Source organism: Cydia pomonella, chromosome 4, assembly GCF_033807575.1.
Source record: "Cydia pomonella isolate Wapato2018A chromosome 4, ilCydPomo1, whole genome shotgun sequence".
NCBI lineage: Eukaryota > Metazoa > Arthropoda > Insecta > Lepidoptera > Tortricidae > Cydia > Cydia pomonella.
In genome coordinates, this window is record NC_084706.1 from 7,714,291 (window position 1) to 7,729,700 (window position 15,410).

A 15,410-nucleotide genomic window follows, 5' to 3' on the forward strand; every position below is an offset into this window, starting at 1 on the left:
AAGGGTTCGTTACCGCGAATAATAGTGCTAGGAGTCCCACAGTAAGCTCAATAATACTTGAAGTCAATCAGCTATTACTCGTAAATAAATAAATAAAAATATAGGTAGGTTGTATAAAAAAGTCAATTTTTTTTTATAACACCGAGATTTTAAAGAGCACGATACATCAACCGGCAAGAGAAATTGCTCAAGTCTCACTAATAGAATTATTTGGTCTCGCGCGGCCTCGTTTAGCGCAGTATCCGACACAAGGGCCGTCGTGTCTCCCTCCTATTTGCTCTCGAGTATTTACAAAAACATTTACACTACCCGACCATTCACATGTATTGGTTTAGGACAGATGTACAAAGATAGGAGCTACTTACAATTATTAGCCGTAGTAAGAAAACATTTATTTATAACTGTATGGTTTTTGGAATTGTTAAGAGGGAAGAAAAGCTTTGCGATCCTAACGAAATAACAGCACTTTTTCTATGAAATTCCATTTAGAGACAAACGGTTTTCATTTTGATGTCGATCGCTCCAGAATAATATATTATAGGTTTCTAGGTTTCGCCTTTTTGTCTAATAAAAAAAAAATAAAGAAAAAATTGTATTGCTCTTGAATAAAAGGACAACCTATAAACCTAGTTTTTCATTGTGTTATTGACACATGTTAAAAATCATGGAGAATGGAAAATATTTAGAAGAGGAAAAACATTTTCTCTTTTTGTTTTTCAAGTAAGTGGTATACTTGTCTCTTAAATACAATAATAAGCTTGTACTTGTATATGTGTAAAAACCCGTTTCTAATTAATACGCGTTTTCCATAGTTTAAACTAGTTTTCGCCAAGGCGTTTCGTAATAGTATTTTTCAACACACTTGCTCAAAATGGCGTTTTTATTCCACCGATTTTTGACTCATAATCCAAGATATTAAACACGCGTGCTTTTTCAGTATATTATAACACTCGTGCTTTTTTATTATATTATCCGACTGAGTTAAGAAGGTCACTGATTGCTAATAATATGCATGGAAACGGAGCCTTCTTATTTGGTAGAGTAATACTTTCTTTTTAACCAACTATTTGGTTTCAAATGTTAGTTCAAAGAGGTTAAAACCTCTTTACACTAAACATAATTTATACATTATAAATGATAAAATACATTAATGAATAAACATAATATTTTATCGATTTGATCTCCATTCGTCGAATAGAAATACGAAAATTCGTCATTACACACATCGGCTTTCTTATTGCACAATATCGCCTCGTGTGTAATGACCAACTCAGCACACTTGTATCATAATGTAGTATTATGCAACAGTTGTATAAGAATGGTCAAAAAAGGCGAGTGGCGTGAGTTATTGTTAAGGAATACGCCACGAGCATTTTCTGACCTACTTATACAACGTTGCATGCAATACTTTTCCTACGAGTAAACAATAATAATACTTTAAACTCGGTTAGAATCATATACACTGTATGTAGGTAAACAAACCAAGAGTATACATCTAAGATACGCGAGGCGAGCATACATTGGCGGCCCGGCTGCTCAGCGACACCTTCTCGTAAGTCATGAGGCCCTGGTACTTGTTCTTTGCTAAGTAAATTTTTGGACTGTTTTTTTCTCGATTTTGGCCCCAATAGTCTATGGAGACTAACAAGCGACGCTATGCGGTCTTCGTAGTCTATGGATATTGTAATACTACGGGTGTCACATGAGTGTTTCTGACTTATGAAGCAATTGTTTCTACTATTCAACCAAATGAATATTTTGTAAGTTGGCAGCAATGCACTTAGTTTGAAACTGTATTAAATTTGATTTTGTTAGGTTGGTAGCCATTAGTCACAGTATCGTTATAGCGATTAATTAAAGCGCAAGTGCTGTTATGAGGAATAGACAATATAGACTTTTCTTCAAACCTTTAATGTAGGTTCTTATATTCGTGTTCATGGATGTATAAATGACAGATAACAGTAGAGGAGTAGGAAAAACTTGTTTAACCATTGAAAACGCGTTTTCATCAAGGCGATACGAAAACCTAGTTTTACTCAGAGAAAATGCGTTTTCACTTAACCCTTAATTTGGCAGAGACTAATGAAATAAAGTGGTATATTATACTAAATATATTGGCTCACGGGTGTTTTAAGAGCTCCAATACAATGTAAAAAAAAATCTTGAGATATTAGTTTTGGAAAAAAACATGTTCGTCACAGCGGACACTGCCAAATATCGAGAACAAGTTGGATGAATTCATGTGTCCGCTGAGGCGGACATTGCCAAACATATAGTCATAAAAAAAAACAATCATTTCAAAAGAGAAAATTTATTAAAGTGGCTTTTTACGGTAACATATAAAACTTTAGGTTATTTTTATGACAAAAAAGAATAAATCGAAATAATAAAATATGTATTGTTTAATACATTCGATGCCAGCGAGTCGCTAAGCGGGTTCTTGTTCGTAGGCGCTTTTCGCTACATACGGTTATCGGCTACGCTCCTAGCTTGCACGGGCACTAGATATTGGTAGGAGTGAGTAAAAATGATTGCTAAGAAAAAATTAAGAAAGTGAGATTTAAGAACTAAATTGTTTTTTATTGAAGAGTGTTAACGTGTATTAACAATATATGTACCTATACATAATAAAAAAGCATAAAGGACGCTTAATTTTTTTTAAAAGGTAATCATCGGTGAGAGGCAATTTGTGATAACAATTTAATTTAATTTTTTGTGATTTGTGGTAACAATTTTTCTTTAATAAGAAGGTATGGACTTTAAAAATATGGGACTTTCGTTCTATCGATGTACTAGATAACTGCATTTCGCGCAAAATTGCGTGCTTACGCTGCACTTACGTCCTTTTATTAAAATGCCTCAATCGATCATGTTGCAATCGGCGCACAGCATTGTTAAGACTGTATACGAAACATGCTATTGTAGGAGTAAGGTTGCACTTACACCTTTTTAATCTTAGTTTAGTGTAATATTAATTAATAATAATTGTAATTGTAATTTTAATTTGGAATGTAATTTTTATTTACTTATTTATTTTGTTATAAGTATCTTTTAGTACTTTATTCTACGGCTATACGGCCCACGATATTTTTTCATATTTTTTTTGAATTTGGGTTCGAAAGTTATAGAGGGATAAACATTGTTTCGGTCTTTAGAAACGATTTTTTTCCAGAAGTATTCGATTTATCCCAACAAGGTTTAAGAAACATTCAAGTTATTTTTAAAGACCCATTTAATGATGGATGTGCAACACGTTTTGTGACAAATAGTTACATGTATGGAGTGCCCCACTTAAAAATATATTTCTTACAATTTTGAGTACTTAATCCAGTAGTGGCTTATAAAATACACATATATATATATATATATATATATATCAAATTTTTATGCCGCTTTTAGCACTCTAAATAGTTTATACCCACCAATTTGGGTATAAACGAGTAAATACGGGTATATTGAGTAGTATTTACTCAGTATTTACCCGTGAGTATTTTCTCACTACCCATCTCTAGCTAGCATTGAATGTCAGTAGAAGAATGATATCTAAATGGTGTCATTTACTTATTGTGCATTTCGCTCGTACTTGACCGTACATGTATTGGCGCGAGCGAGACGGACGATAACTAACTGACATTATTTAGATATCATTCTGATGGCACTATACGCCCGAATTTGCGTATTAAGTATTTTGGTATTCTGTATACCTAAGTATCTATCTTTGCAATTTGGTATTCTGTATAAGCATCTAAAATACGCAGGTTCTGGAAAATGTTTACAATAATTAACCCTCGATCCCATCGCTACCTCACGCCTTCGCCGTAATTTATTAGTCGCCCTTGAAGTTGCAAATATTTCTTATCCACTTATTCAATTGACTTACTCCAAATTGCTTAAATGATTGTTATCATTAATTTACTTGAGCGCTGCTATTAAAAACCGGTGTCGAGTATTTTGTCGGATTTAATAATGTCGCAGGGTGGAGTAGCAGACGCCACTATAAGGCAATCATCTAATGAATACTTCCGGGCAGATAAGCTTCGATTAAATGGTCTCTTTATTGCCAAAGGAAAGGCGCGTCCCTTTATGTGCACATTGAGATATCCGATACTCGTGCACGGCTACCACTAAAATGTCTAACTGATATCATTGCTTTTGGAAACGATTGCTTGCCAGATTTACTAGTACACTTTTCTTTCTTTTCTTACTAGAACAGCGGCGAGAGGGCTTCATACACTATTTGATGTGACTGGACAGTATACTACCGAAAAGTGGTATCGTTGTGTTCGGTAGAGTTTACTGAGTACGAAACGAGGACTTGTCACTTTCTAAGAGTGCAGGGGGATAACTGTGACGTCACAAAGATGGCGGTCCCGGGTTTCAAATTTAAAATAATTCGTCGGTAAGTTCTTATTTGGCCATCTGGGCTCTTCTAACCACCTCTTGGTCGCATTCACCATTCTAGTAATTGTTAAAAATACAAGATTTTAGTCTATAAACTGTTAATAAAATCATGACTGCCCACAAAAAGTGCGAGATTATGAAGATATGCAGGTAAATTGGCTTGTTTACATTATTTGCAATTCCTATTGAATTTCACTTTACATTATGTAGATGAAAAAATAACCTCTTTTGTCTTTTATTAAGCGTTAAATCCAGCAAAGATATATCTATATATGCATAAATGCGTATATCTTGACTGATTGACTCATCAAGGCAGAGCCGAAACTACTAAAGCTAGAAAATTGAAATTTGCACATCAGGTTACATGTATAATGTGTACGAAATACACGTAGATATTTCGAGAAATTGTACTTCTAAATGGATGAATATTTTGTATGTTGGTACAAGTTATATTTTAAGACTAGAAAATCCGTAAAAATATGTTTTTATTAAAATGCAAGAAACAACTTCAGCGTTTACGAAAATTGATCCCCTAAGTTAGTAATAAAGATGTTGTAAGTTTTTATGAGGAGCCAATTTTTTTTGAGTGAAACTTTGTAAAAAGACACAATACTAGAAAACTAGAAAAGTAATTATAGCGTTTAAGAAAATTCATCCGCTGGGTTAATTGATTGACAGATAAATATTACGTGTTGTCATTTCATTTATTCAGTCACAATTTACATTGGTTTTGAATAAAAATTATAATTAAAAATAAAACTTAATATCATGCAACTATAATAATTGATTACAAGACTTAATTAGTTATTTACACATATGGGTGGTTAGAATAATAATTTAATGTCAAATGGCACAATACAATACAAAAATATAAGAGAAGATATATACAAACGAAATTAATGTAGGTTTAGTTAATAAAGATTATTATCATGAATAAAGTACAATGTGGTTAATGTCAATTTATTAAAAAAAAAACTTAACCAAACTGCAATTTTTTTTCTGCACATTGTTCGTGTAGATCTCCAATCGCGGGTCACAGCTAGGTATATATGTGTAAAGTGTTGGCAACGCGCGTGTGATAGTGGCTTATTAGTATAATTGACTATATGCCTTACACCTGTGGGCCACTGTGATGGGGTAAAACTTTTACTTGAAGTTATTATCACCTCAACAAAAAAATAAGTAAAAGATTTTAATAAAAACATTGTTAAACGGGGTTATATAGTTGATAATAATATAGCATTTCCTTTTGATTCGGATAAGTATCCGGTTAGGCTAGATGTTCGTGTGTAGGTAACGCTTACAATTTATCGCCTGCATATCCTTTCAGCGGGTAGATAATGACCGCAGTAAAACGTTTAAGCACGGAATAACTGCTGCTGGAAGCCGTTATTACAATATTATGAATGGCTTCCCCCACGGCGCTGCCTCTTGCCGCCGACACCTCGAAGACTCTTTCTTATACTTATAGGTACTGCCTTGTTTGCTAAAATATGTCTGATCTTTACAACTCCGTCTTTTTGTCGAATATATAAGTAGTCGATTGTTGACTTAGTATCTCTCTTTCTTCTTCTTTAATAAGTAAATCAATTAATCTTGACCCGTAATAATATTTTAGTGTAGTCGAAATAAATATCAACTACTTAGGTACTAAAATTAAACTAGAATTCCTATATATTATTATAGGGGACCTATCAAAGTAGGTTTTTTCGAAGAATTAATTGCCAGCAAGCTGGATACCGTTTTAATACCTTCATTTGGTCCTAAATGCGTGTAATCCGAGTTTGCTCCATCCCAGGAGATGTACATAAATTAGCTCTTTTTCATTTTTTTGTTTGTAGATCGAAAACGGTAGGTACGTCTCACAGAAAATTTGTTCTAATCATGATGACAATTGATATCTGAGGATCCGAAAGGTACCTTAATATAAATTCGTAGTCAAAGTTTTTAAAAAATGGCTGCCACTTTGGATTTCTTTTATTTGGTATAATCATGTTAAATCCGAAAACGGTTTTTACCAGTGTCTGATCAACCCAACCTTGCTGGTAAAGCCATTGTAATTGATGATGGGTTCCTTCAACATCGAGTGGTTTGGCAATCCAATGTAAAATTGATCGCCTATAAGGCTTCCAAAATGTATGCTCACTTCCTGGGACGGGGCAACCTCGCATTACACGCATTTAGGAGGACAAAATGAAAATATTAAAATGATTTCCAGCTTGCTGGGAATCTTATTTTATTGGCCTACTACTCATGAAGTATGTGAAATATAAAAATATCAAAATGCTGTTGCTAATATTAACCCATCAGGTTTGGCTCACGTCGGCTCTCTGTTATGACAAGCTTTCTAATCTTAAACGTATCGATAAAATGAACTAAAATGGAAATGTATTTCGTGATATTTGTAGCTTATATTTTTCTTTTATTATAGTTTATATTTTTCCATACATAATATGTACCATCGCGTAGTATTTGTTACTTAGTGAATAATATTTTTTTTTTTTTAATTTATTGAATAAACAAACAATTTACAGTCTATAATTTAATACAAGACCCATCGTAGGCAAAACCTTGAGGAGGTTTGTGTGCCGATGGGGAGTTCAGAGAACAATACATATATTAATGTCTTATGTCTAAATTTAAAAAAAAGAAAACATTGTAGGATTCTTAGTATAAGTAGCTTGTGTCGTTTGATGTCAATAAGTGCATTTTAATTACTTTTTTTATATGTTTACCATTTAAGTACTTTACACGAACATCTTCTGGCAAATCGTTTAATATTTTAGGTAATATATATGTATACAGCCTAGTGCCATATATGTTATTATATTTGGGTTTACAATATTTGTTTTGTCTCTGTAGACTTCTTAGTTTTGTACATCTTTTGTTTACTTTTAGTTTAGTAACATAGTGATATTCTTCAGTTAGTATGGCTAGTTTACACTTATTTTGAACCGGAAGTACATTACAGTATTTGAAAAGTTGTGCATATTCTGTTTCGTATTTCTTTTTGATATGCTTAGGTACAAGTGTCTTCAATAATCTTATTTGTAAGTTATATATTTTTTCTATATATGTTTTATAGGTTTTACCATAAGTACTCAAAGCGTAACCGATCACAGAGTCAGCGAGGGCTAGGTACAGCATACGTAGGATTTTGTACGGTAATTTATACCTTAGGATTGACATTTTGCTTAGAATGGCTCTTAACTTATCGCACACATAGTTAATATGCGGCCCCCAGTTGAATCTGTGGTCGATTATTAACCCGAGATACATGTGTTCTGTGACCACTTCGATATTTTCACAGTTACACGTTGTGATATTCTGCTGGTGCAGGCAGCTGAAAGGGCAGTGTGTGCCACCACAGTAATATCACGAGCAGTTTTATTGTGCGCCGAACGAATATGCATTATTTTCGTCTTTTGCGCGTTAATTACTAAACCAACGTCGTGCGCCCATTTGCAGATGGTGTTGAAATTAGATTGCATTGTGCGCTCGGCGGTAGCTATGTCGCGGTCGGCTGTGATAATGCATGTGTCGTCCGCGAACTGATAGACAGAGCCTTTAGTTATTATGTTGCACATATCGTTAACATACAGCAAGTACTCAGTTGGGCCGATTATAGATCCTTGAGCCGTGCCTTTTTCGGTTTTTATTTCGTCACTGTATGTGTTGTTTATCTTTACTAATGTATGTCTATTTTTGTGATAGTTTTTTAACAATTTAATCAAAGGGCCCTGTATACCGCTCTGCTCTAGTTTGTAAAACAATGTTTCATAATCTAACATTTCAAATGCTTAGCTGAAATCAATGAAAACAACGAGTACATGCCTTTTTTCATGCATGTGCTCGTTAATATCATTGTTAAAGTCAGAAAGTAGCTGAGAGGTACTTCGGTTTTTTTGAAAACCGTATTGCTTACTGTTAATTATATTGTTGTGAATCAAAAAGTTACTGATTTCGTTACCGAGGTATCTCTCAACTATCTTGTCGATACACGGCAATATAGTAATTGGTCTATAGTTGTTATAGTCTGTATGTGCTCCTTTTTTGTAAAAAATATGAAGGTATTCTAGGTAGTTCTAGAAGTTTTAGATAACTTCTCCCGATTGTAAAACTAACGCTGAGAAATATAGCTACAAATAAAATTAAGTGAAATGTACTATACCTAGCTTATTTGCAAATCTCTAATTTGCAATTACCTAATAATTATTTAAATTAAGGCTCCTCAAAAGTGTGCTATATATTTGAACTTTTATAAATTAATTACATATTACAATTTTTCCTGTCTATTATTAAACCGCCTAAGAATAAAAGCATATGTCGCAATTTAAATACTCCTCGGGAGCTCAAAGAGACAGTGATTCCATAAATTTGTTTGTAACAGTGAAATTACTTCGGGATTGGATGCGTAAACAGAAAACGATTTAACATCACTTTGGGGTAAATACAGTGGGTAGACATAGGCACACAAGGTTGAGTCGTGTGTGCGGTCCCTAATTACACATTGCATCATTCTTGCGTAAGCGATTTTCACTCACAAATTGATAGTCCTATACTCCTGAACATCATTTATTCTTATGTTAACGCGCTCACCATCAGCGTACCATGGTTGGAGATCTTAGAGACTACTCGTAGGTACTTTATGCGACTATTTTTTTTGGATGCGTATGTAAATTCAAATCAAAGTGTAATGTGTTTAGGGCGTATTATCAACAGTCCTTGGTAGTAGGATATTTAAATAATTATTCACCACACCAGCTCGTAAAGGCTCTCTTTATTCTTAAAAAACTGATGAGAAAGTTGCATTTTATCCACAAGATTGTCAATAGTAGATTGTTAACCAAGGCATGAAAGGCACCCATTTCTGTCTAGATAGTCTGAGACTGAAATGGTGTTTTTCACCCGAGTTAAACACTCTATTTTCATCTCGATTACGTGGAAAGTAAAATACATGTGCATTTAAAAAAAAACACGGCTAAGTATAAAACTTTAGTAGTCTTTCTTGAGGGTACTTTCATTTAACAATTTAGGTAAAACTATCGTTATTTATGGAAGAAGGAGTGAATTATTAGAGTGGAAATTGTGCAACACATTCATTTAAAACCAAAATTTAATTGCTTATCGTAAAAAAAGAAAAAAACATACTTGGAAAGTACAGTGCTCTAGAGCAGAAACGTATCATTTTCTGCACACTTTTTAGAATAACATTGACCCACTTTCACAACATGAGTTATGAAAAGTAATTGAAAAGACAATTTTGAGCTGTTTTGGTGGAATAGACGTTTAAGTTATAATTTTGAATGATAAATATTCAAAAATGACATGAATGATAAAGAGCTAAATACGGAAGGTGGAGGTAAGGAAATAAATCTCTATGTACCAAAAAGTGTCATCAAAAAACCTTAAATAGGTGGCGCTACAATACCTAGAGTACTCGAACAAAAAATCAAATCATAGACAGCGCACTTCACTCCGTCAATAGCGCCTAGGTTCTTAGCTACTCTAGCGCTACTCTGGAGAGATTTGGAACTATTATTTATAGCTAACAGCTGGACACTTTTGTAACAGTTCTACCATAAGAGATGTCACTCCTCTTAATTCCACACTCCATAGAGCTAAACAACAATTTTGCCCCTTTATAAAAAAAATAACGGTTGTAGGTTGAATACCAAAGTCTTAAATCAATAAATAAAAAAGTTCCTTTAATTCAGACCAGGTGATCCCTATTTTTGTTAGTAAAACTAGAATAACTTACACCCTATATTAAAACTTACATAAAATCACTTAAACTTTAAAAGTACCTTAACATCACTGCGAGTAGAGAGGAGAAAGTGACTAAAAGGTGGGTTATTTCGCCCTGCCTATCACCACTACCTAATATGTTGTGAGGCGGCAATCTAAGCGTTCAGACAAAGTCCTCATGAGGCCGCACGCGCTTCAGCAGAGGCTTAAGGTTGTGTGGACAAAATTGAACTAATTTTCCGTTGTTTCAGTTTTATAAAGAATTGGTGAATATTTGTGTATTTGTGCTCGCGTTGGTATAATAGAGATTATTTTTAAAGTTGTCATGACTTGAACGCGATGTCGTATGCACAGCAAATGTCAGCGCGCAGTTGGCACGCGGTGCGAAGCGCACTTCCCCTGCTTTCAGCGCGGAAGACGGTTCCGGGACTGGTAATTAGCGAGGCTTTCCTTCCGCGCCGCCATACCGCGTGTGTAGTGTGCATCCCTGTCCTTATTAAAATTTTTGAAAGATACTATAGGTAGGTAACTAGGCATTCAATAAAATTTTAGGAAATCAACCCTTAAGGGGATAAATGGGGGACTGAAGTTTGTATGAAAGAAAAACCAAAACAACTAATTTTCCGACTAACTTTTTGAGAATAAATTATAATTATTTTGTGTTGAGATATGTTAAACTAACGGCATTCATGGGTAGTGATTTGAAAATGTGATTTGCGTTTACCCGAATATTTGTTAATTAATCTGGTCGAAAATAACCGTTCTCTCTTACCCGCCAATTCTAATGATGAAAAGGTATAAATATAATGTACCGTGTGGTGGAATGGGACGAGCATTTTCGCTATGGCGCTTGAACCAGTAACATTTAGTAGGAAGGCTACTGTTTGTTAATTTAAGATTGTTTAAGAGTGTTGGAGTAAGAACTTGGAGTAAAATAAAAGTAATCGTTTGTACCAAGGACTTTGATTACACAAGTCGGAAGTGGTAGGATTAACGGCGCCCATAAAAGGACTAGCACGTGTTAGTATCTACTACGAGTATATACATCTAATTAATAAAACCGCCGGAGTCTACGGTAGACTTTAATGAAATCATGTTCAAATGAAAGAGCGTAAAAAAACAACAGTTTTGAATCGACAACATATACCTGAAAATTCGGATTGTTGCGTATTTTGCATTTAAAAGTGTGAATTCTTTGACAAAAACATGACTAAAGGTCGGCCATTATAAATGGGGATGGTGTGACTCCCCTCGAGACCTAACCCTCAGACGGTCAAACCAGGGACCGGTCTGGTATCCCCTTCGAGGGTTTTTGAAGGGGTATTTCGTACGGCTTTGCTTACCAAAGCCGTTGCTAACTAAAACCCTTTCATTTGCCTTTTTAAGCGCTTCATAATATGGGTAAGCTGATCCGTTCCTAAGCGCTAACCCCTTGAAGGGGTGTAGATTATAAATTATAACGCTTATGCCATTTCCGACTTTCTCTTGGTAAAAATAGAATCAAATATTGCTTATTTATGTTTAAAGAGAAGGATTGAGTGTCTAGCGCGTTGACAGCACTGGCGTCATAATTTTTTGAATTAGGAAGGGGATACCCTTTCATTTAGCGGTATCTCTGAAAGGGAAACCCCTTTCTAGAGCTAAGTCAAATGAACGGGTAAGCTATTCAAAGGGAAAGCCAATCGTTGGGGCTATTCGATGAACGGCTAAGCCATTTAAAGGCTTTTTTCTGGGAAGGGGTGGACGGGTCCCTGGGTCAAACATATATTATTGTTATGTACAGCCCGTTGACCAAATTTAGGGAAAGATTGAAGACCTAGCGAACCACAATGAAAGGGGTTATTCTGTAGATAGCCAAAAAAATGAAAATGAAAATGGTCTTAAAATTTCCCTAAAATGCCTGTTTGATGCAATAATATTCCACTTAGGTGCGTTCAGCCAGCAGAATTTTGAAAAAAAAATTAGGACTGCAATTTTGAGGCCTTTCTCTAGTAATTTCATCGATTCGAAAGCTCATTAAACAATTTTCGCTCTATAAAAAAATATCACGAACATAGGTCCAAAACGCACCATAAAAAATTTGTAACTTTTTTTGCATAAAAGCTATTAACATGAAAATTGCGTCTACACATGCGTACTTTTTTGTTATAATAACAATTCAATAACAATAATATCCGCGATCCCGGGCACATACGGCCGTCCCCTCAGTGCTATGCGAGTTGCGTTCGGAGAAGGACCGATTTTTGAATTTCGATCGCTCGATTTCGTGTGTACCCTTTAATACTATCTCCACTTGTAGGTATTTAAATTCTACTAATAGAATTGAAAAGAGTGGTCTATATACCACTAGATTACCAATTTCTACAGCTCGTATTAAAAAAGCATTTCGCCGTTTTCCACAGATTTACGAGTGATGAAATCGAGCGCTCGAAATTAATAACTCGGGCCCCTGAACTCACTGCACCTTAATAATAATTTTGAGAGTGACCCAGGTGACGTATCCATGGATACGAGGTGCACAAAAAAAGTTGATTAAGTACTTTGTGTAAGTATTTTTGAAATAACACTATAGTTATATTTAAAAGTGGAGTCATAAGTTATTTGACACAGGCGTACTTCCCTTGTCTTGAGCCGCCGGGCTCCAGTAATTACCCTGTGTTCCTTCCGCGCCCTCTGTGGTGCGTGTGCACCCGAGCCTGACCGCGGCTCACTTTCCCGCCTACATGCCTTCATCCGACATATAGGCTGTTTTATCGGTTTATATGGAAATATAAGTGTAACTCACAACACTCAACCGGTCTTAATCAACCGGTGATATTCATTTTAGCTTACATTTACTAAGTAATTACTGGATTCTACGTGGATGACAATCTAAAACCATCTTCGGATTAAATTGTTAAAACTCAATAACTACTTCAACGATCGGGTTTGCTATAGTTTTTCTTGAAAGTAAAAATAATTATGCAGGAATTTTGTAGGAAATTTTATGTACAAAATTTTAATCGAAGTAATTATAATGCTATTCGTATAGACATTCGAGATATGAGCAAAAATCTGAAAAAAGGTACTTTCCCTCTCTACACCTTCAATACATCCCCCACCGTCGAGGACTTTTAGTACGTATGTACATCTGGACACCACAAGGTATAACTGTACCAATTTACATTATTTCTTCTGCTTTTATAATTTTTTTGAGCTATTAGATAAGTATTGTTAACTCTTATGGTGCTATTGCGGCACGCGCCTATAGCATCTATACAGCACCTATAGGTAAATGTACGGTTCATCGAACGGGCCCTTTCACAGAATTTCGTCCGTTTTAAGCTGTAAGTTGGTTGCTTATAATGTCGAATATGCTCCAGTTCGTCATTATATTATCCAAAAACTAATAGTTTATGGTCTTTTTTGTGTATTCTAAAGTAAAACTTTTCAATACTTTACGCCAACCCGTTAGTAAGGGAGAGTCGGCTATATCGTCGGACCCGGGTACGTCCTTAAACTACGTCCAAAAGAGAGGTATGGGCATTGTGAATTTCATCTCGCTTTGTGTGGTAGGGCACAGCCAGTGGATGTCATTCCAGATCTAGAGCAGAGCCCAACTGGGGAAGTACCTCCACCTTACAGAAAACCGCAGCCAAATAACACTAGACCCTACTCATAGTGTTGTGTTCCTGCCGGTAAGTAAGGTTGCCAGAGCTCAACGAGGGGGGGGGGGGGGGGGTTTAGGGTCGGCAACGGGCATGTAACTCCTCTGGAGTTGCAGGCGTACATAGGCTACGGAGACTGCTTACCATCAGGCGGGCCGTATGCTTGTTTGCCACCGACGTAGTATAAAAAAAAATCGTACCGCCAGTCAAATCGTACCACCTCCATTTTTTCCATCAAACAATCTAGTTTATTTACACGTAAGGCACCAAACAGTGCTCTAATGGAATTAAGCTCAGTAATCTAATTAGTCATGGCACACGACTACAAACGAACGAGTGACAGAAAAAATATGGTTGTCGTCGAACTCGATCTAATTTTTGATGTGTGTTTGTAATACCGTAACTTGTCATCTTGGTAGCTGTTAAAAATTGTCCGATTTGTATGCTTTTATTTTTATACTGATTATTTAAAAAAAATAGCTAGTCCGGGCGTCCAACGCGTCATTTTCTATGACAGATGATACAATTTTAATATGGGTGGTACAATTTAAACATCTCATCGGCTAAATCGTACCGATGGCAGAGCTTCCGCATAAATGAATTTTGACTATGTTAATTGGATCCCAGAATGCTCATCTTCATAATTAATGTAGCCAAGATACTGAACATTTATATGCACAGTGAAACATATTTGTAACTAAGTACCTCTTATTACAAACTATCTACGTTTAAGTCAAAACTGGTACGATATATCCAACTCTCCCCTACCTATTCATCATACTCGTACGAAAATATTAGATCTTATTTAAAAAAGACACGTACATCCAGATCTAAAGCGTTCGTTGAAACGCACAATTACCTTATGCCTACTAAAAGGCTATGGTGTATGGCTACGAGGTTATCTGAACAGTAAATGGGTTTAAATGAACAAATATCGTTTTCCTTAAGTACCTCCCGCGCTAATATCATTTACTTTTATTACGGTGAATGTTTCATAATCAGCATAACAAAGAATTTTAATCAGTGCGATCTCAAGAAATGCATGCATTTACAAGGGATCATCATCGCACAAAGGGAGAATTCGTCTAATTTAAAAATACGTTTCTCTTTCATACTCAGTCATTGTACTTTAAATTCCTCATAATCCGTTCAATTTTGAGTAGTCTAGCGGAGGTCGGGCGACGGATACCCTTGGATTTCAACCCGCAGTTACATTCACTGAGCTATTCACGGGAAGTATGTGCGCCTTCGATAGCAAAACTTGCTCTAAAAGGATGACTTTTAACATTTAATAAGAACGTATTTCTACTTAGCTGTATAAAATGCTCTCAATTTATAATTAAACGATATTGCTTCTACGACTGCTCTTGGAGGAGTTAAGCCCGGTGGAGCTCGGCGTGGTGCGAATGTGTTGCGCATTTAAAAAAAACTCATTACACGCGGCAGCCGCGGCGCGGACGAGTGCCGTCTTTGAGGCCCGCGCCGCCGCCACTGTGGTATTATTCCAGATTATGCCGGCTCCCATACAAATGAAATCTCGCTTAAACCCAGTGCAATTTCGGAACGAGTAAATAAGGCTCAAAAGTTGTTTTACTGCAGTCACTCACACTTTCT